Source organism: Cucurbita pepo, chromosome 6, assembly GCF_057944985.1.
Source record: "Cucurbita pepo subsp. pepo isolate OVF chromosome 6, ASM5794498v1, whole genome shotgun sequence".
Taxonomy (NCBI): domain Eukaryota; kingdom Viridiplantae; phylum Streptophyta; class Magnoliopsida; order Cucurbitales; family Cucurbitaceae; genus Cucurbita; species Cucurbita pepo.
The window spans coordinates 7082169-7110104 of NC_141803.1; the positions used below are offsets into that span (position 1 = coordinate 7082169).

At 36.2% G+C, this 27936-nt stretch overlaps 4 non-coding genes across 4 annotated transcripts; all 4 read left to right on the plus strand.

The window, feature by feature from the left end:
- Positions 1-10303: 10303 nt before the first annotated feature.
- Positions 10304-10376, plus strand: TRNAA-CGC (transfer RNA alanine (anticodon CGC)). Its single transcript has one exon. It is a non-coding gene; the product is annotated as a tRNA-Ala (tRNA).
- Positions 10377-12704: 2328 nt separating this feature from the next.
- TRNAA-CGC (transfer RNA alanine (anticodon CGC)) lies at positions 12705-12777 on the plus strand. The gene has a single exon. It is a non-coding gene; the product is annotated as a tRNA-Ala (tRNA).
- Positions 12778-13575: 798 nt separating this feature from the next.
- Positions 13576-13648, plus strand: TRNAA-CGC (transfer RNA alanine (anticodon CGC)). The gene has a single exon. It is a non-coding gene; the product is annotated as a tRNA-Ala (tRNA).
- A 7497-nt stretch (positions 13649-21145) lies between these two features.
- TRNAA-UGC (transfer RNA alanine (anticodon UGC)) lies at positions 21146-21218 on the plus strand. Its single transcript has one exon. It is a non-coding gene; the product is annotated as a tRNA-Ala (tRNA).
- Positions 21219-27936: the final 6718 nt, after the last annotated feature.

Genomic DNA, 27936 nt, shown 5'->3' on the forward strand with positions numbered 1-27936 from the left:
GTTTATACTCACTTTTTATATGAGGACACCCTCACATGATAGACTGTAGCTCAAGGCATAGGGGTACAATTGCTTATGTTTTTGCTTAGCTCATATGGTAAGGGCACAAGATTCAAGTTCTTGCATTTTTTTTTTTTTTTTTTTTTAATGAAAACAATGTCATGAACTTACGTATTCGAAAATATTTTTGAAACGATACAACAATAAACTATAGGCTAGAATAAGACGTTTTTAAGTCTAAGAATATAAATGCGACTACCTTATGCATGTAAAATGATCTCGAGTTGCGATATCGTCGTGAGTAGTACAGGAATGCCTTGCCTTTACCTGAAACAAGCCGGTGGCTTGAGTATTTTAAGAAATATTTAGCAACTGACCCATTTGTTGAGGTTAAATGCAAACACATAGAATCATGAATGGGACCTATCATATCAGTCTATTTTTCTACGGCGACTATTCTAAGCGGGGAATTGGATGTGTACTTAATTTTCCAACACATGGTTTATATGTGTGAATATGGACTCACCAGTATGTTCGCATACCTCCTAGGCCTTTTTTTGATCGGGCGAGCATTCTCTAGTAGTTGTTGATGCTAGACACCCATTAGGAATAGTGACCGTCATGGTAGCATTATGGTAAACGTAATGATCGTTTTCCTGCCTTGTACTGTATGCGTCCATACTATCGTAAAAGGAGAAGGGGTATCCCCCGATGCATGAACACACAATAATGCATAAGGTCACTACATTTTTTCATTTTCATTATCATGTACTACAACCCCGTTCACTCAAGCTTTTCTCTCCAAATACGGTAATGGTAGCAAGTGTATGCTCATCATGACTTAGATTCTTTCTCAATTGTACTGCTAACACCATTTTCATCCCTCTAGGCTAATGGGTGTTTTTCTAGATAATTATCGGGTTCGACCTCGCTATTACCAAGCTTTTTGCTAAGGGCATGGGAATAACTTTGTGTTCTAGTAGGAAGTTCGTCCTTAACACGATGTCGAATTCGTCCATCTTGACTATCGCAAAGTCAGTTCGTCCAATCCAAGTCCCCAGCTTAATGGGAGTTCTTTTCACAACTCCTAAGACGGGTAAAGCTGTCAAATTGATGATCTTCATCTTTCCTGCATCTCGATGCCAAAGGATATTCAATCATTTTGCTTTGATCTCCGTCATGGAGTTGTGGGTGGCTTTAGAGTCGACAGTAGTGTTTCTGGTCACTCTATGATTAACTCAGTCCCCGACATACATAAAACTGCAACCCATTAGCTCTGTTGTCTCTTCCACTCTCTTCTTCTGAAAAGTAGACGGTATGTAACTTCCCAGCAATATCTTCACAAAAAGTTTTTCTAGACCTCTCTCTGAACTTTTCAGATCCAAATTTTAGGTTCGTTCAAGTCCAATGCTTAGCTTGCAGAGTGGTGTTAAGGATATTTAGCCTTCAATTATGATTTATCATATGTATCATATTTCACCATTTATTATAAGCAAATATCCTGTATGATACTTGATTCCCCGCTTACTATAAATATTATATTTGCTCTTTTATGATAGTCAAATATATTGTATTCATTTATTACTCCTTCCATCTATGATTCATTTGAAAAAATATTTGTGAAGAATTTTTGACCGAAAATAACTTAAATGACTAGGATCAGGTGACACTTTATCTACTTTAAACCATTTTTTTTTCCTCTTTCTTCTTCTTTCTATCTCTTGTTTCTTAAACCTTCTTCATTAATTCTTGTTTATGTTACTTTCATGTACCTAATTAACAAAGCGGCACTAAAATGACCAAAATAACCCTAAACCCTTAGGGTTGACTTTGAATTTTCTTTCATTTTTCTACCATTTTATTTTATTCCATTTTTACTTCCACGAGATTTTTTAAGAATTTTTCTCTTCTACCACATTTTAAAATTTGGCTTCTTCCTTAATTTAAAATTTTAAACTAGAAATTTGCTCGTGTCCGGAATTGTGTGTCACAATATCTCAATTCTAAGCTAGTGTCAAGCTCAACACCCCTTAAGGCGCCACGACACTCTTCAGTGCAAAAAAGCATGTGTCTTACGTCTTTGTCCATAACGTCAACGTCTTGATGCTACCCAAAATTTTCTATAGTATTCACGCATGTTTGGATAGCACCTTGATAATGCACATATTTTTCCTACATATTCTTCTTTCTATAGTCCAATTGAGGGAGACCAATTTCACGAGAAAAATCGTATTTTTGATTTATAAATCTTTTTTGAAAACTAGAAAACCTTTCGATACCATGAAAGAATTTTCAAGCTCGTGATTTAGAAAATCGCACATGACTGAAAAATCAACACACGACATTAGTTCTCTCTTTCTCTTCTATTTTACCGTTTTTGTTATGTGTTTTACGTTTTCGTTAATATCATGTTTGTTATTGAAAACTAGACAACATGTTGGTTTCATAACCTTGCATGAGAGTCTAACATGCTAAATCAATTTCCTAATGTCAAGGATTTCATTTTCAAGGTTTCGAAAATTAGACTGCGACTATAAAGACAGAGACGAAAGCACATAAAATAAAAGTAAAATAAAATAAAATATGAAAATATTGTAAAATTTAAATCAAATTTAAGCCAACAATACCACACATAAATCAAAACACTATCTGATTGCAACTTAGTGTTGTTCAAATTTATTACAAACGAGAACGAGTTTGGGTTATATTTATAAACAAATATCAAAAGACCAATATGATGTAAGAAATTATCAAAACGCCCCTATGATCGTTGTATTGTTCTCCAAGAAACTCCCCCTAGTATTTATGGTACTAGTCATGAACCTGACATTCTGTGTCCAAGGCTTCATACGTTCCAAGCGACACAGTCTGAACTTACGTTCAAGTCTTCATGCATTTCAACCGACACAGTCTGAACCTATGCCATGACTTCATGCGTTACAAGCGACATAGTCTAAACTCATATCTAGGTTTAATACAAAATTTCATAGCATTAGGCAGTCGTCTAGATCATGAACCAATGACAAATTTCCTTAGGTGCATTATGTTCATTTTACACCGTTACTTGGTTTAGTTAATTAACCTTATCCAATCACCTGCCAAACTTCATATAGACTCTTAACATGTCGTATTATGCTCAATATTAAAAATTTTATACATTGGAGTTCATTTAGTAGGTTGTTTTAACATTACTTGAATCCTAAGAAATTTGATTGGTTCGGAGACTTAACTCACGGTTCTTGGTGTTTTTCTTTCACATTCCTTTAATTCATACTTGGTTTAAGGTTTATACAAAAGTCCAAGCAAATTCTAAAAGTACTTCATAAGAAGAGTCCAAAATGGTTTCTTGCCTCACCAAGAACGTTCAGGACCTCTGTTCTATTAAGGGGATGTAGCTCATATGGTAGAGTGTTCGCTTTGCATGCAAAAGGCACGGGATTCAATACCCTGCACCCTATTGTTATTTGTTTTAAGGATTGTTGTTTTGTTCACCTGGACACTCCCCCTAGTATTATGGTACTATTCATGAACCTGACATCCTTTGTTAAAGGCTTCATATTAAAAGTGACACAATTTGAACCTATGTCATGGGTTCATGCGTTGAAAGGGTTCATGTGTTGAAAGCGACTGGCTCATGCGTTGAAAGCGACGAAGTCCGAACTCGAATCTAGGTTTAATAAAAAGTTTCATAGCATTTGGAGGTCATCTAGATCATGAACCAAAGTTAAATTTCCTTATGTGCATTATGGTCATTTTACCCCGTTACTTGGTTTACCTAATTAACCTTTTCCAATGATTACCAAATTTCATATAAACACTTAACATGTCATATTATGCTCAGTATTAAAAATTCATAGGTAGTGATGTTCATTTAGTGGGTTATATTAATTTTACTTAAATCATAATTAATTTAATTGGTTCGAAGCCTGAATTCACGGCTCTTGGTGTTTTTCTTTCACATTCCTTTAATTCATACTTGGTTTAAGGTTTATACAAAAATTCAAGCAAATTCTAAAAGTAATTCTTAAAAAGAGTCCATAATGTTTTCTTACCTCAACATGAACATTCGGGACTTTAATTCTATAAAAGGGGATGTAGCTCATATGGTAGAGTGCTCGTTTCGCATGCGAGAGGCACGGGTTTCAATTCCCTGCACCTCCATTGTTATTTGTTTTAAGATTCTAGCCTAACGAACTTGAATTTTGATCTTTTTTTCTAGTCCTGATTGTTGTCGTATTCTCCAAGACACACCCCCTAGTATTTATGGTACTAGTCATGAACCTGAGATCCTATATTCAAGGCTTCATATATTTCAATTGACACCGTCTAAACCTATGCCATAGCTTAATGAGTTCTAAGCTCTAAGCGATTGTATTCTAAATTCGTATCTAGGTTTAATGCAAGGTTTCTTAACATTTGGCAGTCATCAAGATCATGAACCAATGGTAAATTTCGTTAGGTGCATCGTGTTCATTTTACACTGTTACTTGGTTTAGCTAATTAACCTTATCCAATGACCACCAAATTTTATTTAAACTCTTAACATGTCATATTATGCTCAGTATTAAAAAGTCATAGGTAGCAGAGTTTATTTAGTGGGTTATTTTAATGTTACTTAAATCACGAGCAATTTAGTCAATTCGAAGCCTTAACTCACGATTCTTGGTGTTTTTCTTTCATATTACTTTAATTCATACTTGTTTTCAGGTTTATACAAAGATCCAAGCAATTTCTAAAGTACTTCTTGAGAAGAGTCCAAAATGACTACTTACCTCATCAAGGACGTTTGGTACCTTTTATTTTATAAAGAGGGTGTAGCTCATATAGTAAAACGCTTGCTTCGCATGCGAGAGGCACATGGTTCTATTCCCTGCACCCCATTGTGTTTTTTTTGAAATCTTAGGTTCTAATCCTTGAAATTGTAAGGATCACATAAGATGGGTTTACCCATACATAAGTAATTAAAAAATGGAATGAGTATAAAGATTCTAGCTTATTACACAATTATTTCTTTTCTTGAGAACTTGAATCTCGATCCTTTTTCTAGTTCATGAACCTGACATCCTGTGTTCTGGCTTCATACATTTCAATTGACAGAGTCTAAACCTATGTCATAGCTTAACGCGTTTCAAGCGACGTAGTCTAAATTCGTATCAAGGTTTAATACAATGTTTCTTAGTATTTGGCAGTCATCTAGATCATGAACCATAAGTAAATTTTCTTATATGCATTATGGTCATTTTACACCGTTAATTGGTTTAGCTAATTAACTGTTGGTGTTAATATAACACATGCGGAAGCAATTTGGATCTCAGGCACTTTTAGAACATCAATTATAGTAAAGAACTAGCATGTTCATAAGTATTAAAACTCAAGGTATTTGAGTACTAACCTTTTGTAGTTCAAATTCTTTTTTCCTCACGAACCGGTTTCGAACCACCATTAGTGTCTTCTCCACTATTCTCTGGCCTTAGAACGGGATTGTGGAATCCGGTGAGTTCAAATTCTTTTTTCCTCACGAACCGGTTTCGAACCACCATTAGTGTCTTCTCCACTATTCTCGGCCTTAGAACGGGATTGTGGAATCCGGTGAGTGACTAAACTTGGGAGAGATTTAGTATAAATGAAGAGAGAGCTTGTGAGAGTTTAGGGAGAAGTTCCATGTACCGTGATCACTCTATTTATAGAGTTATGTTTGCATCTTCATGCAAATTTAAGATGTTAGGCTATGGAGTTGATACTTATTTATAGCTTGGTCAACGGTTATATCCGGTAAAGCTATATTTGGTAAAGCTATATATAGTAAAGCTATATATATGGTAAAGCTATATTCGGTAAAGCTATATATGGTAAATAGCTATATATAGTAGATTGCTAAATCTGGTAAAGATATATATAGTAAACTAAACCATATATATCGGGTCTGGTAGAGCTTTGAAAATGTACTTTTCTATTCTTTGTACTCTCTCGTGTTGTACATACCTGAAGTCATCAATACAAAATTCTTTTAGCCAGAGTTCTCCTTGCAACTTTCTCTATACCATTCTTTGTGTTCATCTAGATCGAGCGTGTGCGTTGTTGTGCGATCCTAACATAAGGTATCAGAGCTAACGACCGATATCAATCCTAACATAAGATCGCCAAATTTTGACACTCAAAATTCCACTCAAATGTTTGGGATTATGTGGCAAGCATTCAAGTTTGGGTTAACCAAATTTTGACACTCAAAATTTGTGGGGAGTTTATTTGGCAAAGCATGCAAGTTTGGTTAAACCAAATTTTGACACCTCAAAATTCCACTCAAACATGGATTTTTCAATCAAGTTAACATTTTGACTTTCTTTATTTTAATTCAACAATTAATTTAATAATTAATTTCAAATTAAACTAATATTAAATGATTAATTAAACTATTTAATTAATATTTAATATTAATTCAAATGTCAATCCCAATCCGACACATATTTGATTAAAATATTTAAATCTTATTTAAATACCTCAAATTCTCTCTTTTTGTTTAATTCGTAATTAAAACAAAAATGCGGTTAAATATAACGTATATATGTAGCGCATATTCCCTAATCTGAATTCAAACACTTCGAACACATTTGTCACGCTGTTCTATGGTTTAGTCCGATATGAGCTAGCAGAGGGACCTAATGGATCTATAGATCATGGGCTCCAACGATCCAAGATTAACCGGTTAAACTCATTAACCTTATTAACCAACACTCGTTAACTACTAGGACACTCCCCTATAGCTTATTAGTTGCACTCCCCTCAATATAGATATATTTCTGTCCATTTGATATAACCATGATTAGTAAGTCGATCATTCACAGGTTGTTCGTAACTAGAGCTGGATCAATTAACCATTTTACCCCTAAAGTTACTCCTGTTCCTTATGTCCCACTGATCCTCTAATGAACAATTGGTTTGTGGTCTAACTAGTAAACCGAATCCCTCTCAGGCCAATGAGAGGGTGGGGTCCCTTGTTCAAGACCTGGAGTCAGTACTGAAGGGAACTACCTCTCTTCTATCTCTAAATGTGGGTAGGAGCGAATTCCATCTTGCACCCCACATCCCTAGCCATTCACCCAGTCTTACCCCTGAAATGGGAGACCTATTGAGTTGGTGAACTCGAGCAACTCTCACCCATGCAAATCTAAGGATAACTCCGAATAAACAGGAGTTCATGGTTAGCTCAGGATTAAGATCGAGTTACCTAGGTCATCGAATGAAAAGAAAATCAGTTTCAATAGTAAACGACATTATAAAGTGAGAGTGATTTTCTTCATGGTCCGATCTTATGCAATACTATTGCATAGGACGTCCCCACTCACATGTCTCCGCATGTACAATTTAGTGATTACATTGTTTATGTCATATACAAAAGTGGGCTGCATCAATAGTGTCCCTAGGATAAGTTACTCAGCCTTATCCCTGTACTATAGATCATTTGGACTATATACTTGAACTTGATCCACTCTTATGTCTCTACATCTAGTTCAAGTAATCATACTATAGCCAGAGTATTCTTAGTTTATTGGATTTAGATTAACGATCATAAAATTCACTTTATTCAATAACAATCTTTAATGAATAAACATCAATAATAACTTTATTGAAAATAGAATATGTTTTATTTAGAAACTATGAGTTTTTGGACATAAAACCCAACATTAACCTTATCCAATGACCACCAAATTTCATATAAACTCCCAACCTATCATATTATGCTTAGTATTAAAAATTCATAGGCAGCAGAGTTCATTTAGTAGGTTATTTTAATGTTAATTATATCCTGAGAAATTTGATCGATTCGTAGCCTTAAATCATGGTTCTAAGTGTTTTTCTTTCAGATTTCTTTTCTAGGTGTTTTTCTTTCACATTCCTTTCATTCATACTTGGTTTAAGGTTTATAAAAAAATCCAAGAAAATTCTAAAAGTACTTCTTAAGAAGAGTACAAAATGTCTTCTTACCTCATCATGAACGTTCGAGACCTTTATTCTATAAAGGGGGTATAGCTCATATGGTAGAATGCTTATGGATTTGTTTTTAATGAGAAATAAAACCTAGAGAATTTGAAACACAACTTTCAATACATTTATTTTAACCATACATAAGTAGTTAAAAAATGGAATGAGTACAAAGATTCTAGTCTATTACACAATTTCTTTTCTTTTCTTGTTCTTACGGTCATGATCCTACATTCTTGACTGTGCGGCGTCATGATCTAGACATGCTCACGACCAGCCTTGAGGAGAATTAATCCCCGTGTATATTTTTCACCCCGATTTTGTGGCTTCGTCGTGGGCGAGGTTTGTCTTCGTCAATCAAACATCGGTTGTGCAGAATCGAAGCTCGTTCGACCACACACGCCGCCTGTGCATGCATGTTTAATTGTACGCGACACAACCGACTTGCCTCTACACTAGGCTAAGTCATTCAACTCGACCTTGCCTCTGCTCGGGCCAAGGACTCTCAATACACCATCGCGTCTCATCTTGTCATCTTGATCTCCATCGACATGGCCAATATGTCTTGATACCATCCCAAATCTCAGAGTGTCGTCGGCCATCAAAACTCACTCGGTCATGCTATCGAGAACGAGTCCACGTGTCGCTCATCTTATCGGGACTTGCCGAACATCTATCAATCCGGGTTCTATCGAGGCATTGACCCTCCCGTGCCCATGCCATGTCATTTAAGGAAATTGTGCCAGATAGTGGGTGTATGTAGCAACCTCCAACACGTGGGCTGGAGCGCAATACCCGCACACCCGTGCTGCCCGGTACTATCCTTGAAAAAATTCAATTCAAAGGAAGCCGCATGAGACACTCATCTTGGCACGCTCACCCACACTATGACACACGTATATGCCACAAGGTAGCTCACTTAGGCCATAGGTCACAACGGTTGCAAGTACTTGGACTCTTTAGTTCTGTTCTTGACTTGTATGTTCTTATCATGATCTATGTTTAAGACTTTGATCCTTGGAGTATGAGGTCTCAACCTTAGTTCTGGTCTAAGGGTCTTGGTACTGTTATTTTGGTAGAATTTGAATCTTGATCCTTTTTCTAGTCCTTGATTGTTGTCTTATTCTCTAAGACACTCCCCTAGTATTTATGGTATTAGTCATGAAATGACATCCTGAGTCCAAGGCTCATACGATCCAAGCGACACAATGTTAACCTACGTCCAAGACTTCATACATTTCAAGTGACACAGTCTGAACCTATGCAATGATTTCATGCCTTCCAAACGATATAGTCTAAACTCACATCTAGGTTTAATACAAAGTTTCATAGAATTTGGAGGTCATTCTAGATCATGAACAACAGGTAAATTTCCTTATGTGCATTATGGTCATTTTACACTATTAATTGGTTTAGCGAATTAACCTTATTCAATGACCACTAAATGTCATTTAAACTTCTAAAAAGTCATATTATGTTCGTATTAAAAATTCATAGGTAGTAGAGTTCATTTAGTGGGTTATTTTAACGTTACTTAAATCCCGCAAAATTTGATCAGTTCGAAGCCTTAAATCATGATTCTAGGTATTTTTCTTTCACATTCCTTTAATTCATACTTGGTTTAAGGTTTATACAAAGATCCAAGAAAATTCTAAAAGTACTTCTTAAAAGAATCCAAAATGGCTTCTTACCTCACCATGAACGTTTGGGACATTTATTTTATTAAGGGGGTGTAGCTCATATGATAGAGCGCTCGCTTCGCATGCGAGAGGCACGGGTTTCAATTCCCTGCACCTCCATTGTATTTGTTTTAAGATTCTAGCCTATCTAAGGGTCTTGGTACTATTGTTCTGGGTTCTTATCTTCAAAGCGACACAGTCTAAACCTATGCCATGGTTATTGAATCTACGTTTAATAAAGTTTCATAGCAATTGGTGGTCATCTAGAGTATGAACCAAATGTAAATTTCCTTATGTGTATTATGGTCATTTTACACCGTTACTTGGTTTAGCTAATTAACCTTGTCCAATGACTATCAAATTTCATATAAACTCTTAACATGTCATATTATGTTCAGTATTAAAAATTTATAGGCAACGGAGTTCATTTAGTGGGTTATTTTAATGTTACTTAAATCCTGAGAAATTTGATCGGTTTTGAGCCTTCACTCACGATTCTTGGTGTTTTTATTTCACATTCCTTTAATTCATACTTGATTTAAGTTTAATACAAAGATCCAAGCACATTCTAAAAGTACTTCTTAAGAAGAGTCCAAAATGGCTTCTTACCTCATCATGAACGTTCGGGACTTTTATTTTATAAAGGGGGTGTAGCTCATATGGTAGAGCGCTCGCTTCGCATGCGAGAGGCACGGGGTTCAATTCCCTGCACCTCCATGTCATTTAGTGGGTTATATTAATGTTACTTAAATCACAATCAATTTAATCGGTTCGAAGCCTTAATTCACGGCTCTTGGTGTTTTTCTTTCATATTTCTAGATCCTTTTTCTAGTGATTGTTGTCTTATTCTCCAAGACACTCCTATTTATGGTATTAGTCATGAACGTGAGATCCTGTATTCAAGGCTTCATACATTTCAATTCATATCTAGGTTTAATGCAAGGTTTCTTAGCATTTGGCAATCATAAAGATCATGAACCAATCGTAAATTTTAAATTTCCTTAGGTGCATTATGTTCATTTTACACCGTTACTTGGTTTAGCTAATTAACCATATCCAATGACCACCAAATTTTTCATATAAAATCGTAACATATCATATTATGTTCAGTATTAAAAATTCATACGCAGTAGAGTTCATTTAGTGGGCTATTTTAACATTAATTAAATCCCGAGAAATTTGATAGATTTGGAGCCTTAAATCACGGTTCTAGGTGTTTTTCTTTCACATTCCTTTAATTCATACTTGGATTAAGGTTTATACAAAAATCCAAGCAAATTCTATAAGTACTTCTTAAGAAGAGTCCAAAATGGCTTCTTACCTCATCATGAACGTTCGAGACCTTTATTCTATAAAAGGGGTCTAGCTCATATGGTAGAATGCTCGCTTTGCACATGGGTTTGTTTTTAATGAGAAATAAAACACAAGAATTTAAAACACAACTTTCAATACATTTATTTTATCCATACATAAGTAATTAACAAATGGAATAAGTACAAAGATTCTAGTCTATTACACAATTTCTTTCTTTTTTCTTGTTCTTACTACCATACATTCTTGACCGCTAGGCGTCATGATCTAGACACGCTCATGACCAGCTTTAAGAGAAATTAAGTCCTAGATATATTTTTCGCCCCGGCTTATTGGCCTCATCGGACCTTTGCGAGGTTTGTCTTCGCCAATCGAACATCGGTTGTGCATAATCCAAGCTCGTTCGATCACACACGCTGCCTGCGCGTGCATGTTCAATAGTATGCGACACAATTGACTTACCTCTACACTAGGCCAAGTCATTCGCCTCGACCTTGCCTCTGCTTGGGCCAAGGACTCTCAATGCACCATCGCGTCTCATCTTGTCATCTCGATCTCCATCGACATGGCCAATATGTCTTGATACCGTCCCGAGTCTCAGGGTGTCGTTGGCCATCAAAACTCACTTGATCATTCTATCAAGAATGGGCCCGCGTGTCGCTCATCTCATCGGGACTTGCCGAACATCCATCCATCCAGGTTCTAACGAGGCATTAGGCCTCCCGTGCCCATACCATGTCACTTACTGATACCGTGTCAGATAGCGGGTGTATGTAGCAACCTTCAACACGCGGGCTAGAACGCAACACCGCACACCCGTGCCGCCCGATACTGTCCTTGAAAAAACTCATTTCAAAGGAAGCTGCACGAGACACTAATCTTGACACGCTCGCCCACACTGTGACACACGTATGTGCCAGAGGGTAGCTCACTTAGGCCATAGGGTACAAGAGTTGTAAGTACTTGAACTCCTTAGTTCTGTTCTTGAATTGTATGTTCTTATCATGATCTATGTTTAAGATTTTGATCCTTGGAGTATGAGGTCTCAACCTTAGTTCTGGTCTAAGGGTCTTGGTACTGTTATTTTAGGTTCTTATCTTCAGAACTTGAATCTTGATTCTTTTTCTAGTCCTTGATTGTTGTCTTATTCTCGAAGACACTCCGCCTAGTATTTATGGTACTAGTCATGACCGTGGCATCCTGAGTCCAAGGCTCCTACGTTCCAAGCGACACAAAGTTAACCTACGTCCAAGACTTCATACATTTCAAGTGACACATTCTGAACCTATGCAATGGCTTCATGCGTTCGAAATGATATAGTCTAAACTCACATCTAGGTTTAATACAAAGTTTCATAGAACTTGGAGGTCATCTAAATCATGAACCATAGGTAAATTTCCTTATGTGCATTATGATCATTTTACACTTTTAATTGGTTTAGCGAATTAATCTTATCCAATGACCATCAAATGTCATATAAACTTCTAACATGTCGTATTATGCTCGTATTAAACATTCATAGGCAGCAGAGTTCATTTAGTGGGTTATTTTAACGTTACTTAAATCCTTAGAAATTTGATCGGTTCAGAGCCTTAAATCACAATTCTAGGTATTTTTCTTTCACATTCCTTAAGGTTTATACAAAGATCCAAGAAAATTCTAAAAGTACTTCTTAAAAGAGTCCAAAATGGCTTCTTACCTCATCATGAACGTTTGAGACATTTATCTTATGAAGGGGGTGTAGCTCATATGGTAGAGCGCTCGCTTCGCATGCGAGAGGCATGGGGTTCAATTCCCTGCACCTCCATTGTATTTTTGTTTTAAGATTCTAGCCTATCACACTTGACTTGTGAGTTCTTATCATGATCTATCATTAAAACTTGGATTATGACTCAACCTTAGTTGTCCTTGTAATCTAAGGGTCTTGGTACTATTGTTCTCGGTTCTTATCTTTCGAATTTGGATCTTGATTCTTTTTCTACTTCTGGATTGTTTTCATGTTCTAAAGACACTCCCCGTAGTATTTATGGTATAATCATGAACTTGACATCCTGTGTCCAAGACTTTATACGTTCGAAGCAACACAATATTAACTTATGTCCAAGGCTTCATACATTTCAAGTGACACAGTCTAAACCTATGTAATGGTTTCATGTGTTCCAAATGACGTAGTCTAAACTCGCATCTAGGTTTAATATAAAGTTTCATAGAATTTGGAGGTCATCTATATCATGAACAATAGGTAAATTTCCTTATGTGCATTATGGTCATTTTACACCGTTAATTGGATTAACTAATTAACCTTATCCAAGGACAACCAAATTTCATATAAACTCCAAACATATCATATTATGCTATGTATTAAAAATTCATTGGCAGCAGAGTTCATTTAGTGAGTTATTTTAACGTTACTTAAATACTGGAAAATTTGATTGGTTCGGTGCATTAACTCGTGGTTCTTGGTGTTTTTATTTCACATCCCTTTAATTCATACTTGGTTTAAGGTTTATACAAAAATCCATACAAATTCTAAAAGTACTTCTTAAGAAGAGTAAAAAATGTCTTCTTACCTCATCATGAACATTCGGGGTCTTTATTCTATAAAGGGGGTATAGCTCATATGGTAGAGCGCTCGCTTCGCATGCGAGAGGCACGAGGTTCAATTCCTTGCACCTCCACCTGCACCTCCATTGTATTTGTTTCAAGATTCTAGCCTATCACACCATAGCATTATCAATGACTACAATTCGACACAGTCTAGACTCGAATATAGATTTAATTAAAAAGTTTCATAGCATTTGGAGGTCATCTACATCATGAACTAAAGTTACTTGGTTTAGGAGGTCATCTACATCATGAACTAAAGTTACTTGGTTTAGGAGGTCATCTACATCATGAACTAAAGTTACTTGGTTTAGCTAATTAATCTTATAATCTTATCTAATGACTACCAAATATCATATAAACTCTTAGCATGTCATATTACCCTAAGTATTAAAAATTCATAGGGAGTGGAGCGGAGTTCAGTTAGTGGGTTATTTTAATGTTGCTTAAATCATGAGCAATTTAATCACTTGGTGTTTTTCTTTCACATTTCTTTAATTCATAGTTGGTTTAAGTTTAATACAAAGATCGAAGCACATTCTAAAAGTACTTCTTAAGAAGAGTCCAAAATGGCTTCTTCACTCGTCATGAACGTTTGGGACTTTTATCTTACAAAAGGGGTGTACCTCATATGGTAGAACGCTCGCTTGCTTGCGAGAGGCACGAAGTTTAATTCCCTGCACCTCCATTGTATTTGTTTTAAGATTCTAGCCTATCATACTATTTCTTTTTTTCTTTTTTTCTTATTTAAGTACTTGGACTCTTTAGTTTTGTTCTTGATTAAGTTCTTATCATGATTTTTCTTTAGGACTTATACATAAGTAATTAAAATCTTTAGGACTTATACATGAGTAATTAAAAGATTGAAGGAGTACAAAGCCTGTCACACTATTTCTTTTCTTTTCTTCTCTTTTTTTGTTCTTGTTGTAAGGATTTGAATTCTTTAGTTCTGTTGTTCACTTGTGATTTCTTGTCATGATCTATCTTTAGGACTCTTTATCCTATGATTATGAGGCCTCAACCTTAGTTCTGGTCTACGGGTCTTGGTACTATTATTATGGGTTCTTATCTTCAGACCTTGGATCTTGATCCTTGTTCTAGTTCTTGATCGTTGTCTTGTTCTCCAAGACATTCCTAGTATTTATGGTACTAGTCATGAACTTGACATTCTATGTTCAAGGCTTCATAAAGTGACACAGTCCGAAACTACATCCAAGGGCTCAAACATTTCAATTGACACAATTTAAACCTATGTCATAGCTTAGTGCGTCCAAAGGGATATAGTCTGAACTCGCATCTAGGTTTAATACAAGGTTTTATAGCATTTGGATGTCATGTAGATCATGAACCAAAGGTAAATTTCCTTATGTGCATTATGGTCATTTTATACCGTTACTTGGTTTAGCTAATTAACCTTATCCAATGACCACAAAATTTCATATAAATTCCTAACATGCCATATTATGCTAAGTATTAAAAATTCATAGTCAGCGGAGTTCATTTAGTGATTTATTTTAACATTAAATCTCGAACAATTTGATCGGTTCAGAGACTGAACTCATTGTTCTTGATGTTTTTCTTTCACATACCTTTAATTCATCTTGGTTTAAGCTTTATACAATGATCCAAGCAATTTCTACAAGTACTTCTTAAGAAGAGTCCAAATTGACTACTTTGTCATATACGTTCGGGACCATTATTCTAATAAAGGGGGTGTAGCTCATATGGTAGAGCGATCGCTTCGCATGCGAGAGACACATGGTTCAATTCCATAGGTTTAATACAAAGTTTCATAGCATTAGAAGGTCATTTAGATAATGAACCGAAGGTAAATTTCCTTTGGTGCATTATGGTCATTTTACACCATTACTTGATTTAACTAAGTAACCTTATCCAATGACCACAAAATTTCATATAAACTCTTAACATATCATATTATGCTCAGTATTAAAAATAAATAGGCAGCGAAATTCATTTAGTGGAGTATTTTAATGTTACTTAAATCAGAAGCAATTTGATCAATTTGGAGCTTTAACTCACAGTTCATGGTGTTTTTCTTTCATATTTGTTTAATTCATACTTTGTTTAAGGTTTATACAAAGATACATGCAATTTCTACAAGTATTTATTATGAAGAGCCCAAAATGACTACTTACCTCGTCATGGACGTTCGGGACCCTTGTTCTAATAAGTTAGTGTAGCTCATATGGTAGAGCACTTGCTTTGCATGTGAGAGACACAGGGTTCAATCCTCTGCACCTCCTTAATAAATTTATTTTATACATACATAAGTAATTATCATTTTTTTAAAATAAATTTAATACATACATAAGTAATTATCATTTTTTTAAAAACAAAAAGGTAAGTACTCAGCCACCCTCTCTCTTTTCTTGTTCTTGTTGTAAGTACTTACCCTCTTAGGATAAATTTCTTTAGGGGCATTGTAGTTTTTCATGAGAAATAAAACTTGGTTTGAACCTTAGGATAAATTTCTTTAGGGGCATTGTAGTCATTTTACATCGTTGCTTGGTTTAGCTAATTAACCTAATCCAATAACCACCAAATTTCATATATAATCTTAACATGCCAAATTTTATGATATGATTGACATGCAAAACGACGAGCTAGCATGAAAACCTTAGGATAAATTTCTTTAGGGGCATTGTAGTCATTTTACATCGTTGCTTGGTTTAGCTAATTAACCTAATCCAATAACCACCAAATTTCATATATAATCTTAACATGCCAAATTTTATGATATGATTGACATGCAAAACGACGAGCTAGCATGAAATACAACCTCGACATATGCATGAAAGATATGATAAACGATAACAATAATAATATGATATCCACAAAAACTTGCAAAACTACTTTGCCATTGCCATAACAAAGTGAAGTATTGGATGTATCTTTCAGATATCTCAGAAGCCACTTCACAGCTTCCCAATGTTCTTTCCTTGGATTTGCCATGTACTTGCTAACAACTCCCACTGCATGTGTTATGTCAGGTCTAGTGCAGACCATAGCATACATCAAACTCCCAATTGCAGAAGCGTACGAAACTGATGCCATGTGCTCACGTTCCTCAACTGTCTTGGGAGATTGCCCCTTTGACAGTTTAATATGATTTGCCAAGGGGGTAGTCCTGGGTTTAGCATCATTCATCTTGAATTTGGACAACACCTTCTCAATGTACTGCTCTTGGGATAGATTTAATGTGCCAGCAGATCTATCTCGAGAAATCCTCATCCCAAGAATTTTCTTTGTTGCACCCAAATCTCTCATCTCAAATACTGAAGACAAGCTTGCCTTCATGTGGTTTATCTCTCTCATACTTGATCCAACAATTAGTATATCATCCACGTATAGGAGTAGAAACACATAAGAATCAGTGTATTCTTTGAGATAGCAACACTGATCCTTTTCACTTCTGTGGAAACCACTCTTGCACATGAAGAAGTCAAACTTCTTGTACCATTGTCTCGGTGCTTGTTTCAGACCATACAAGCTCTTATTGAGCTTACACACCATGTGCTCCTTGCCTGGAGCTGCAACCTCTTCTGGTTGTTGCATATAGATCTCCTTATCTAGATCTCCATGTAAAAACGCCGTTTTTACATCCATTTGCTCAAGGTGCAAATTCTCCGATGCAACAATACTCAGCAGAATTCAGATAGTAGTTAATTTCACAACTGGAGAAAAGATCTCAGCATAATAAATGTCTTTTCTTTGTGAATATCCTTTAACTACTAACCGAGCCTTAAACCTCCTTCTGCCATCTGGTTCAACCTTGATTTTGAACACCCATTTGTTCAACAGAGCTCACTTTCCTGTAGGCAACTCAGTTAGCACCCACGTATTATTCCTTTCAAGTGAGCTCATCTCATCATCCATGGCTTGCTCCCACTTGGTTGAATCTTCCACTTGTAGGGCCTCATCAAAGAACTTTGGTTCTCCTTCGTCAGTCAGCAACAGATAATGTAATGAGGTTGAATATCTATCTGGTGCTTTGATAGTTCTGGATGATCTCCTCAACACCTGCTCAGGTGCAACTTGCTCCACGTCTTGTTCTTCAGCAATAGAATCAGGAGTTTCTTGAGCTTCTGTTGTACCATCACTACGTGAATTTTCTTGCCACTCAAGTTCAACTCCCACTTGCTTCGTAGTCTCAGAGTTTATCTTCTCTCTGTCCTTGTACATGACATTTTCATCAAAGGTCACATCACAGTGTCTTAGGATTTTCATATTTTTCTCATCCCAAAACCTGTACCCGAACATGTGAGAGCCATAGCCTATGAAGTAGCATTTCACAGCCTTAGCATCAAGCTTATCTCTCTTCTCTGGATCAACATGAACATACGCAGTACAACCAAAGGTTCTTAAGTGAGAGTACTTGAGTTCTTTTCCTGTCCATACTTCTTCGGGCAATTTGAACTTCAAGGATACTGACGGCCCTCTATGAATCAAATATGCTGCTGTGTTCACATCATCAACCCAGAATGTCTTTGGCAGTCCAGAATGAATCCTCATGCTTCTTGCTCGCTCATTCAATGTTTTGTTCATCCTTTCTGCAATACCATTTTGTCTTGCCTTACCGGGAATTGTTCTTATTAATCTAATTCCCTCAGCTGCACAAAATGTTATAAACTCTGATTTGTTGTACTCTCCTCCATTCTCAGACCTCAGGCATTTGATCTTCAAGCCGGTCTGATTTTCAACTTCAGCATTCCACTTCTTGAAGGTGGTGAACACATCTGACTTGTGTTTCAGAAAGTAAACCCATACCTTCCTGCTGAAGTCATCGATGAAGGTGACGTAGTACCTTGATCCACCAAGTGATGAAACTGGAGATGGTCCCCAGACGTCTCTATGGACCATTTCCAACCGCACTTTCTTCGGTTCTCTAGCAGCCTTTGTGAAACTAACTCGTTTCTGTTTGCCCATAACACAGCTCTCACAAAGACCCATATCAACAGATTTTAAGCCTTCTAAAGCTCCTTTCGCAGTCAGCATCTTCATTTCTTTGACGTTCATATGTCCAAGTCTATTGTGCCATAGACTTGAATTGGAAGCACTCTCAGCAGCAGCAGTCATGTTTATACACTCTGCAGTAGTGTATAAGGTTCCGGATTTTGTGCCACGTGCAACAACCATGGCGCCCTTCACAATCTTCCAGGAACTCTTTCCAAACTCTGCTGCATAGCCTGTGCTATCCAACTGACCAATAGAGATCAGGTTCTTCTTGAGACCAGGAATGTATCTGACATCTTGTAATGTCCACTGATTTTCTGCTGAAGTTTGTATGGAGACATCTCTCTTTCCTTCAATCTCAAAGGTTTTGTTGTCGGCAAGATACACCTTCCCGAAATTTCCTGCTTTGAAATTTCGAAACAATTCCTTACTTGGAGACGAATGAAACGATGCACCTGAATCCAAAATTCAGGATTCAGCTGGGCTGTCCACACTAAGGATTAAAACGTCCTCAGCATCTTCTGTTGTATATATAGAATCATCATCATCTTCATATTTATGATTTTGCTTCTTCTTCAGTTTTGTACAATCTGTTTGAAAGTGTCCTTTTCCCCCACAGCTCCAACACGTAACGTTGGGTTTGTTTGGAGATTTTCCCAGGTTCTTTGATTTTGAATGCCCATGTTTGTTTGAGCTCTTTGATTTGCTTCTTCCCCTTCGATCAACACTGAGAGCATTGCATGATGAATCTCCAGTTTTCCATTTGCGAATACTTTCGCTGAGAACTACATCTCGAATTTCATCAAATTTCAGTTTATCAGATCCTCGGGAACTGCTGATTGCGGCAACAACAGTATCCCATGACTCGGGTAAGGATGACATCAAAATCAATGCTTTAATTTCATCTTCGAAATTAATTTCCACCGAACCCAGTTGACTTATGATCATATTGAATTCATTTATATGATCAGCAACACGTCCACCTTCAGACATCTGTAGATTGAACAATCTACGCATCAAATACACCTTGTTCATAGCCGACGGTTTTTCATTGATATTTGATAGCGCCTTCATCAGATCTGACATTGTCTTCTCCTTGATGATGTTAAACGCCACGTTTCTGGATAGCGTCAACCGGATCATCCCTAAGGCTTGTCGATCCTTGAGCTTCCATTGTTCCGTGATCATGGTATCCGGCTTCACCCTCAACAGAGATTTGTGAAGATCTTTCTGGTACAGATAATCTTCAATCTGCATCTTCTAGAAACCGAAATCGGATCCATCGAACTTCTCAATTCCAATCTTTGAACTTTCCATCTTCACAGATCGTGGTGAATTTCGCCTAGCTCTGATACCAATTGTTAGGATCGCACAACAGTGCACACGCTCGATCTAGATGAACACAAAGAATGGGATAGTGAAAATTGCAAGGAGAATTTTGGCTAAAAGGATTTTTTTATTTATTTATTTTTTATTGATGACTCCAGGTATGTACAACAAGAGAGAGTACAGAGAATAGAAAGTACATTTTCAAAGCTCTACCGGACGAGATATATATATGGTTAGTTTACTATATATAGCTTTACCAGATTTAGTCATTTATTATATATAGCTATTTACCATATATAGCTTTACCGGATATAGCTTTACCATACATAGCTTTACTATATATAACTTTACCAAATATAACCGTTGACCAAGCTATATATAAGAAGGAGGCTCCATAACCTAACAATCTAGATCATGAACCAAAGGTAAATTTCCTTATGTGCATTGTGATCATTTTACACCGTTACTTGGTTTAGCTAATTAACTTTATCCAAGACCACAAAATTTCATATAAATTCTTAACATGTCATATTATGCCCAGTATTAAAAATTCATAGTCAGCGGAGTTCATTTACTGATTTATTTTAACATTACTTAAATCTCGAACAATTTGATCGGTTCAGAGACTTAACTCATTGATCTTGATGTTTTTCTTTTACATACCTTTAATTCATCTTGGTTTAAACTTTATACAAAGATCCAAGCAATTTCTACAAGTACTTCTTAAGACGAGTCCAAATTGACTACTTACTTCGTCATAGACGTTCGGGACCTTTATTCTAATGAAGAGAGTATTGCTCATATGGTAGAGCGATCGCTTCGCATGCGAGAGACACATGGTTCAATTCCCTAGGTTTAATACAAAGTTTCATAGCATTTGGAGGTCATTTAGATAATGAACCAAAGGTAATTTTCCTTCGGTGCATTATGGTCATTTTACGCCGTTACTTGGTTTAGCTAATTAACCTTATCCAATGACCATAAAATTTCATATAAACTCTTAATATATCATATTATGCTCAATATTAAAAATAAATAGGCAGCAAAATTCATTTAGTGGAGTATTTTAACGTTACTTAAATCAGAAGCAATTTGATCATTTTGGAGCTTTAACTCACCGTTCATGGTGTTTTTCTTTCATATTCGTTTAATTCATACTTTTTTTAAGGTTTATACAAAGATAGATGTAATTCTACAAGTATTTATTATGAAGAGCCCAAAATGGCTACTTACTTCCTCATAGACATTCGGGACCTTTATTTTATAAAGGGGGTGTAGCTCATATGGTAGAGCGTTTGCTTTGCATGCGAGAGGCACAGGGTTCAATTCCCTGCACCTCCATAATAATAAATTTATTTTATTACATACATAAGTAATTATCATTTTTTTAAAAAACAAAAGGGCAAGTACACATACATAAGTACTTAGCCACACTCTCTCTTTTCTTGTTCGTTCTTGTTGTAAGTACTTACACCCTTTAGTTCTGTTCTTGATAAATTTTTCATGAGAAATAAAACATAGTTTGAACCTTACCATAAATTTCTTTACGGTAAATTTCCTTAGGGGCAATGTAGTCATTTTACATCGTTGCTTGGTTTAGCTAATTAACCTAATCCAATACCCACCAAATTTCATATATAATCTTAACATGCCAAATTTTATGATATGATTGACATGCAAAACGACGAGCTAGCATGAAATACAACCTCGACATATGCATGAAAGATATGATAAACGATATGAAAAATAATATGATATGAAGGAAGATGCTAGTTGTGCATTAAATGATAATGAAAATGAAAAAATGTTGGGACCTCATGCATTATTGTGCGCTCATGCATCGGGGGATACCCCTTCTTCTTCAATATATTATGGACGCGTATGCTACTAGGTAGGGGAACGCTCATTATGTTTATCATAATACTGGGTCACTATTCCTAACGAGTGTCTTGCATCAACAGCTACCATAGAATGCTCGCCCGACTAGAAAGAGGACTAGGAGATGTGCAAACTGTTAGGATAGCCACCATAAGAAAATAGACTCTTATGATAGGTCTCATTTATGAAATTGTATGAGTTTGCATTTAACCTCAATAGTGGGTCACTTACGAAGTATTTCTTAAAATACTTAAGCCAATTGCTACTTCTATTTAAGGTAAAGGCAAGGCATCACTGTACGAATGATGACGACATCGCAATTCAAAACCAGGACACATGCATAGGCATCACTGTACGAATGTTGACGACATCGCAATTCGAGACCATGACACATGCATAGGGTAGATGCATTTATTTTCTTAGCCTTAGGCTAGAATATGAGGTTTTTAATTTAAATATTTATTTATTTTATTTAGTCTTTCATTGTGTCGTTTTAAACATGTTTTCGAATACGTATGTCCATAACAGTGTTTTAAGATAGAGTTTACGTTTTATGAAGAAGTTTAAATGATAATTTATGCATAGAAATGATTATGAGATGATGGTAACAACTCTAGCTAAGTAGAAATCTAGGGTCGTTACAATTTCCTAAATCGGAGAAAGTGCAAAAATGTCTAATTCCTATCGGGTTGACTTTGATTTTTTCTCTCATTTTATTTTATATTTTCTTTGGTCCCGGTGTATTATTTTAAAAAATTTTCTCTTCTACCACATCCTGAAATTCAACCCCTAAAGTCTTTAATAAAATTATTATATTTAATAATAAAAAGGAAAAGTAGGAGAATTTGTAGTATAGCTTATTTGGTAAAGCTTTTTTTAACGTGAGAGGCATCAAGGTACAATTGGCATCCCCAAGGCATTGGGTTTATACTCACTTTTTTTTTTTTTTTTTTTTTTTTTTTTTTTTTTTTTTTTTTTTTTTTTTTTTAAAGACCTAGAACTGTATAAGTTACGTAAATAGGGTGTACTTACTTTACATGGTTCCATTCACTCCATCACTTACCTAAAAAGAGTAAACTTACCTTGAGTTGCTATCAATTTCATAACGTAATCATTTTTATGCAGAAATAACGTAATTAAAACAATGTCATAGACTTACGTGTTCGAAAATATCTTTAAAATGATACAGCAATAAACTATAGGCTAGAATAAGACGTTTTTAAGTCTAAGAAAATAAATGCGACTACCTTATGCATGTAAAATGATCTCGAGTTGCGATGTCGTCGTCAGTAGTACACGGATGACTTGCCTTTACCTGAAACAAGCAGGTGGCTTGAGTATTTTAAGAAATATTTAGTAAGTGACCCATTTGTTGAGGTTAAATGCAAACACAGAATCATGAATGAGACCTATCATATCAGTCTATTTTTCTACGGCGACTATCCAAAGCGGGGAATTGGATGTGTACATAATTTTCCAACACATGGTTTATATGTGCGAATATGGACCCACTAGTATGTTCGCATACCTCCTAGGCCTTTTTTTGATCAGGCGAGCATTCTCTAGTAGTTGTTGATGCTAGACACCCATTAGGAATAGTGACCGTCATGGTAGCATTATGGTAAACATAATGATCGTTTTCCTACCTTGTACTATATGTATCCATACTATCCTAAAAGGAGAAGGGGTATCCCCGGATGCATGAACACACAATAATGCATGAGGTCACAACATTTTTTTCATTTTTATTATCATGTACTACAACCCCATTCACTCAAGCTTTCCTCTCCAAATACGGTAATGGTAGCAAGTGTATGCTCATCATGACTTAGATCCTTTCTCAACTGTACTGCTAACACCATTTTCATCCCTCTAGGCTAATGGGTGTTTTTCTGGATAATTATCGGGTTCGACCCTGTTATTACCAAGCTTTTTGCTAGGAGCATGGGAATAACTTTGTGTTCTAGTAGGAAGTTCGTCCTTAACACGATGTCGAATTCGTCCATCTTGACTATCGCAAAGTCAGTTCGTCCAATCAAAGTCCCCAACTTCAATCATTTTGCTTTGGTCTCCGTCATAGAGTTGTGGGTGGCTCTTGAGTCGCCAGTAGTGTTTCTGGTCACTCTATGGTTAACTCAGACCTCAACATACATAAAACTGCAATCCATTAGCTCTGTTGTCTCTTCCATTCTCTTCTGAAAAGGTAGACAGTATGTAACTTCCCATCTCCAAGTTGCTGATATCTTCACAAAAAGTGTTTCTAGACCTCTCTCTGAACTTTTCAGATCCGAGTTTTACGTTCGTTCAAGTTCAATGCTTAGCTTGCAGAGTGGTGTTAAGGATATTTAGTCTTGAATTATGATGTATCATATGTATCATATTTTGACAATTTATTATGAGCAAATATCTGGTATGATGCTTGACTTCCATTACTGCTTACTATAAATATCATATTTGTTGTTTTATGACAGTCAAATATATTGTATTCATTTATTACTTCTTCCATCTACCGTTCATTGTCTATCATTTGATTTGTTGAGAAGGATTTTTGACCGAAAATAACTGAAATGGCTAGGATGAGACTAAGCTTGTCTACTTTAAACCATATTTTTTCCTCTTTCTTCTTTTCTCTCTCTCTTGTTTCTTTTACCTTCTTTCATTAATTCTGGTTTATGTTACTTTCATGTACCAAATTTTAAAATGACCAAAATAACCCTCAACCCTTGAGGGTTGACTTTGAATTTTCTTTCATTTTTCTACCATTTTTAGTTATAGAAGATTTTCTAAGAATTTTTCTCTTCTACTTCATTTTAAAATTTTGCTTCTAAGATTCTAAAAAAATTTCTTAAATTAAAATTTTAAACTAGAAATTTGCTCGTGTTGGGACTTGTGTGTCACAATATCTCAATGCTAAGCTAGTGTCAAGCTCAACGCCCCTTAAGGTGCCACGATGCAAAAAAGCATGTGTCTAATGTTGAGATTTGTTATGAATGTTGTTTTACGTGCTTTTCATTGTGTTAGAGAGAAAGATAAACTATTGCGATCTTATCTATAAGGGATTGATGGATGTTATCTCCCCATTGAGCTTGTTTTCTTGTATGTTTGCATGATATAGTATGTGTCAGCTCCAGGTGTTTGACTATGTGTTCTCTCTGTAGAACATGTTTATCTGCACAAAACTAGGGCATTAGAGTTAGGTTGGCTAGATGATGACCTAGGTTAGGTTGCCTCCAATAGACTGAGCACTTTATGATCGTGAGCGAAAGTCATAGGATCTAGACTCTAGTGTTTCAAGACTAAGAAATATTCAAGGAGTCAAAATAGAACAACCTAGAGCTAGAAGACCGTGTTAAGCTACCTAGCCGCCTTAAGAACCCAATAGACCTTTTCAACTCCTAGAAATGACAGAGGTGTAGTTCAAATTATGGATTCTGCAATTAGGTGATCGATAGATGCAACTCCCTAGAAGAACATGCATGAGAGAACTAAGTTTTGATTAGGGCGCTACAACTAGTGTGACTTACACGTTGACCAAGTTCAAAATGTTTTCCATTAGACCTTGGACCTCAGTATCATTAGTGGTGATCAAAGGTCCCTAAGAACCTCGTTGACCTCCACGTCCTAGAAACGAGAGATGAGATTTAAACTGCCTAAAAGTCCTTAAGAACCTTGTAGGCCTCCACGACAACCAAGAATGATCAAGGTAGCTCATTAAGCTATAGTAGTGTGAACAGTGTCACATGGCTGTTCACTACCCTTTCCACTTTGGTATTGTATCGTCGAGACACTACTTCGGTTTCCATACCTTGGATCTAGGCGTTGCTTGTTAGGTTCATGCGACATGTGCCCCAACCTAGTGTAAATGACCAAGGGTCTCCTAAAATAGGACCCTTGTGCTGTAAACCCGTCCCTGAGCGTAGGTTGACCTAGTAGCTAACCGACACACAGGGGATCGCTTCCCCCAAACTTTGAAGACTTTATGGTCCTGTGGGAGAGTTGTTAGGTAAGCCCGCTCAAATTATTGTTTAGATTCCGATCCAACCATACTGTTTTTGCAACTTATGAGTTCTCGCCTCAACCTAGAACACTGATCATTCACTACATAAATAAGACAAGCCACTTAAGTCGAAGAAAAGAAAGAATGGAAAACTCACACAGACCCCTATGTGTATGCTTCATTTAAGAGACCTGCTCGAAAGTTGGGGTACCCAGTTGCTCAGAGAGCATTGAAACCTAAGCCCAAACTTCCAAGAACAAAAAGTAAAGCCCGTGATACTTACTAAGTTAAGGATGCGTTGAAAGCTTACGAGTAGGTTGCTTATTGAGTATTATTATACTCACCCCTTACTCTTTTCTTTTTTAGGTGTTTATAGGCTGCTGCTCGAGGTGAAGGAGCATTCAAGAGCTGTGTGGTCATAGTGGGGGTTGTTCTAGAGTGCTAGCCCATTTTTACATTTTTGAGGCTTTTATATTTTTGTTTTATAATGGTTTCCCGGTTTGTAATATTTTGAACAACATCGTCTTATAATTGGACTTAATTTTCTATTTAATTTTGGTGTTTACTTTTTTTTTCTTATTTAAGTTTTAACCGATTTTTTTTATTTTTTTAAATTTATTTTCGCTTTCCTCGTATTAGTCTTTATTCGAGTCTCACATGCTACAGCTATCACTTTGCATGCAAGAGGTACCATAGGTATGATTATCTATTCCGTAAGTAACCTACCCACTCTTTCTTTCCTTATTCTTGTTGTAAGTACTGAGGCAGACTTTGGTCCTTGGATTCTGAGATCTCAACCTTAGTTCTAATCTAAGGGTCTTAGTACTATTGTTCTGGGTGTGTACTAAGTAAGTAGCTTGTCACACTCTTTCTTTCCTTGTTCTTGTTGTAAGTACTTACGCGGACCTTAGTCCTTGAATTCTGAGATGTCAACCTTACTTCTAATCTAAGGGTCTAAATACTTTTGGTCTTGGTTTGTAAGTACGTAGACGGACTTTGGTCCATGGATCTTGAGATCTCAACTTTAGTTCTGATTTAAGGGTCCTAATACTATTGTTATGGGTCCTTGTCTTCCGAACTTGGATCTTGATCCTTGTTCTATTCCTTGATCGTTGTCTTGTTCTTGGTCACTTTTTAGGTTGTTCTCTTTTTGTTTCAGTCTCCCAAACACTCTCCCTATGATTTATGGTACTAGTCATGAACTTGACAACTTGTGTCCAATGCTTCATACATTCCAAGTGACATAGTCTGCATCATACGCTCCAAGCAACACAGTCTGAAACTACGTCCAAGTCTTCATGCGTTTCGAGCGATGTAGTCTAACCCCGCATCTAGGTTTCATACAAAATTTCATAGCATTCGGAGGTTATCTAGATCATGAATCGAAGGTAAATTTCTTAAGGAGCATTATGGTCATTTTACACCGTTACTCGGTTTAACTAATTAACCATATCCAATGACAACCAAATTTCATATATATTCTTAACATGTCATATTATGCTTAGTATTAAAAATTCATAGGCAGTGGAGTTCATTTAGTGAGATATTTTAAATTTGGAGTCTTCACTCACGGTTCTTGGTATTTTCCTTTCATATTCCTTTAATTCATACTTGATTTAAGGTTTATACAAGGATCCAAACAATTTCTACTAGTATTTCTTAAGAACTGTCCAAAATGGTTACTTACATCGTTATGAACGTTCAGGACCTTTATTATATAAGGGGGGTTGTAGCTCATATGGTAGAGCACTCGCTTCGCATGCAAGAGACACAAGGTTCAATTCTGTTCTAATCTAAGGGTCTGGGTACTTTTTTTCTGCTTCTTATCTTCAAAACTTGGATCTTGATCCTTGTTCACTCCCCTAGTATTTATGATACTAGTCATGAACCTGATATCCTGTGTCCAAGGCTTCATACGTTCGAAGCGATAGTGTTAACCTACGTCCAAGACTTCATACATTTCAAGTAACAAAGTTTGAACCTATGCCATGGGTTCATGCGTTCCAAGCGACATAGTTTGTACTCGAATCTAGGTTTAATAAAAAGTTTCTTAGCATTTGGAGGTCCTCTAGATCATGAGCCAAAGTTAAATTTACTTATGTGCATTATGGTCATTTTACATCATTACTCGGTTTAGCTAATTAAACTTATCCAATGATTACAAAATTTCATATTAACTCTTAA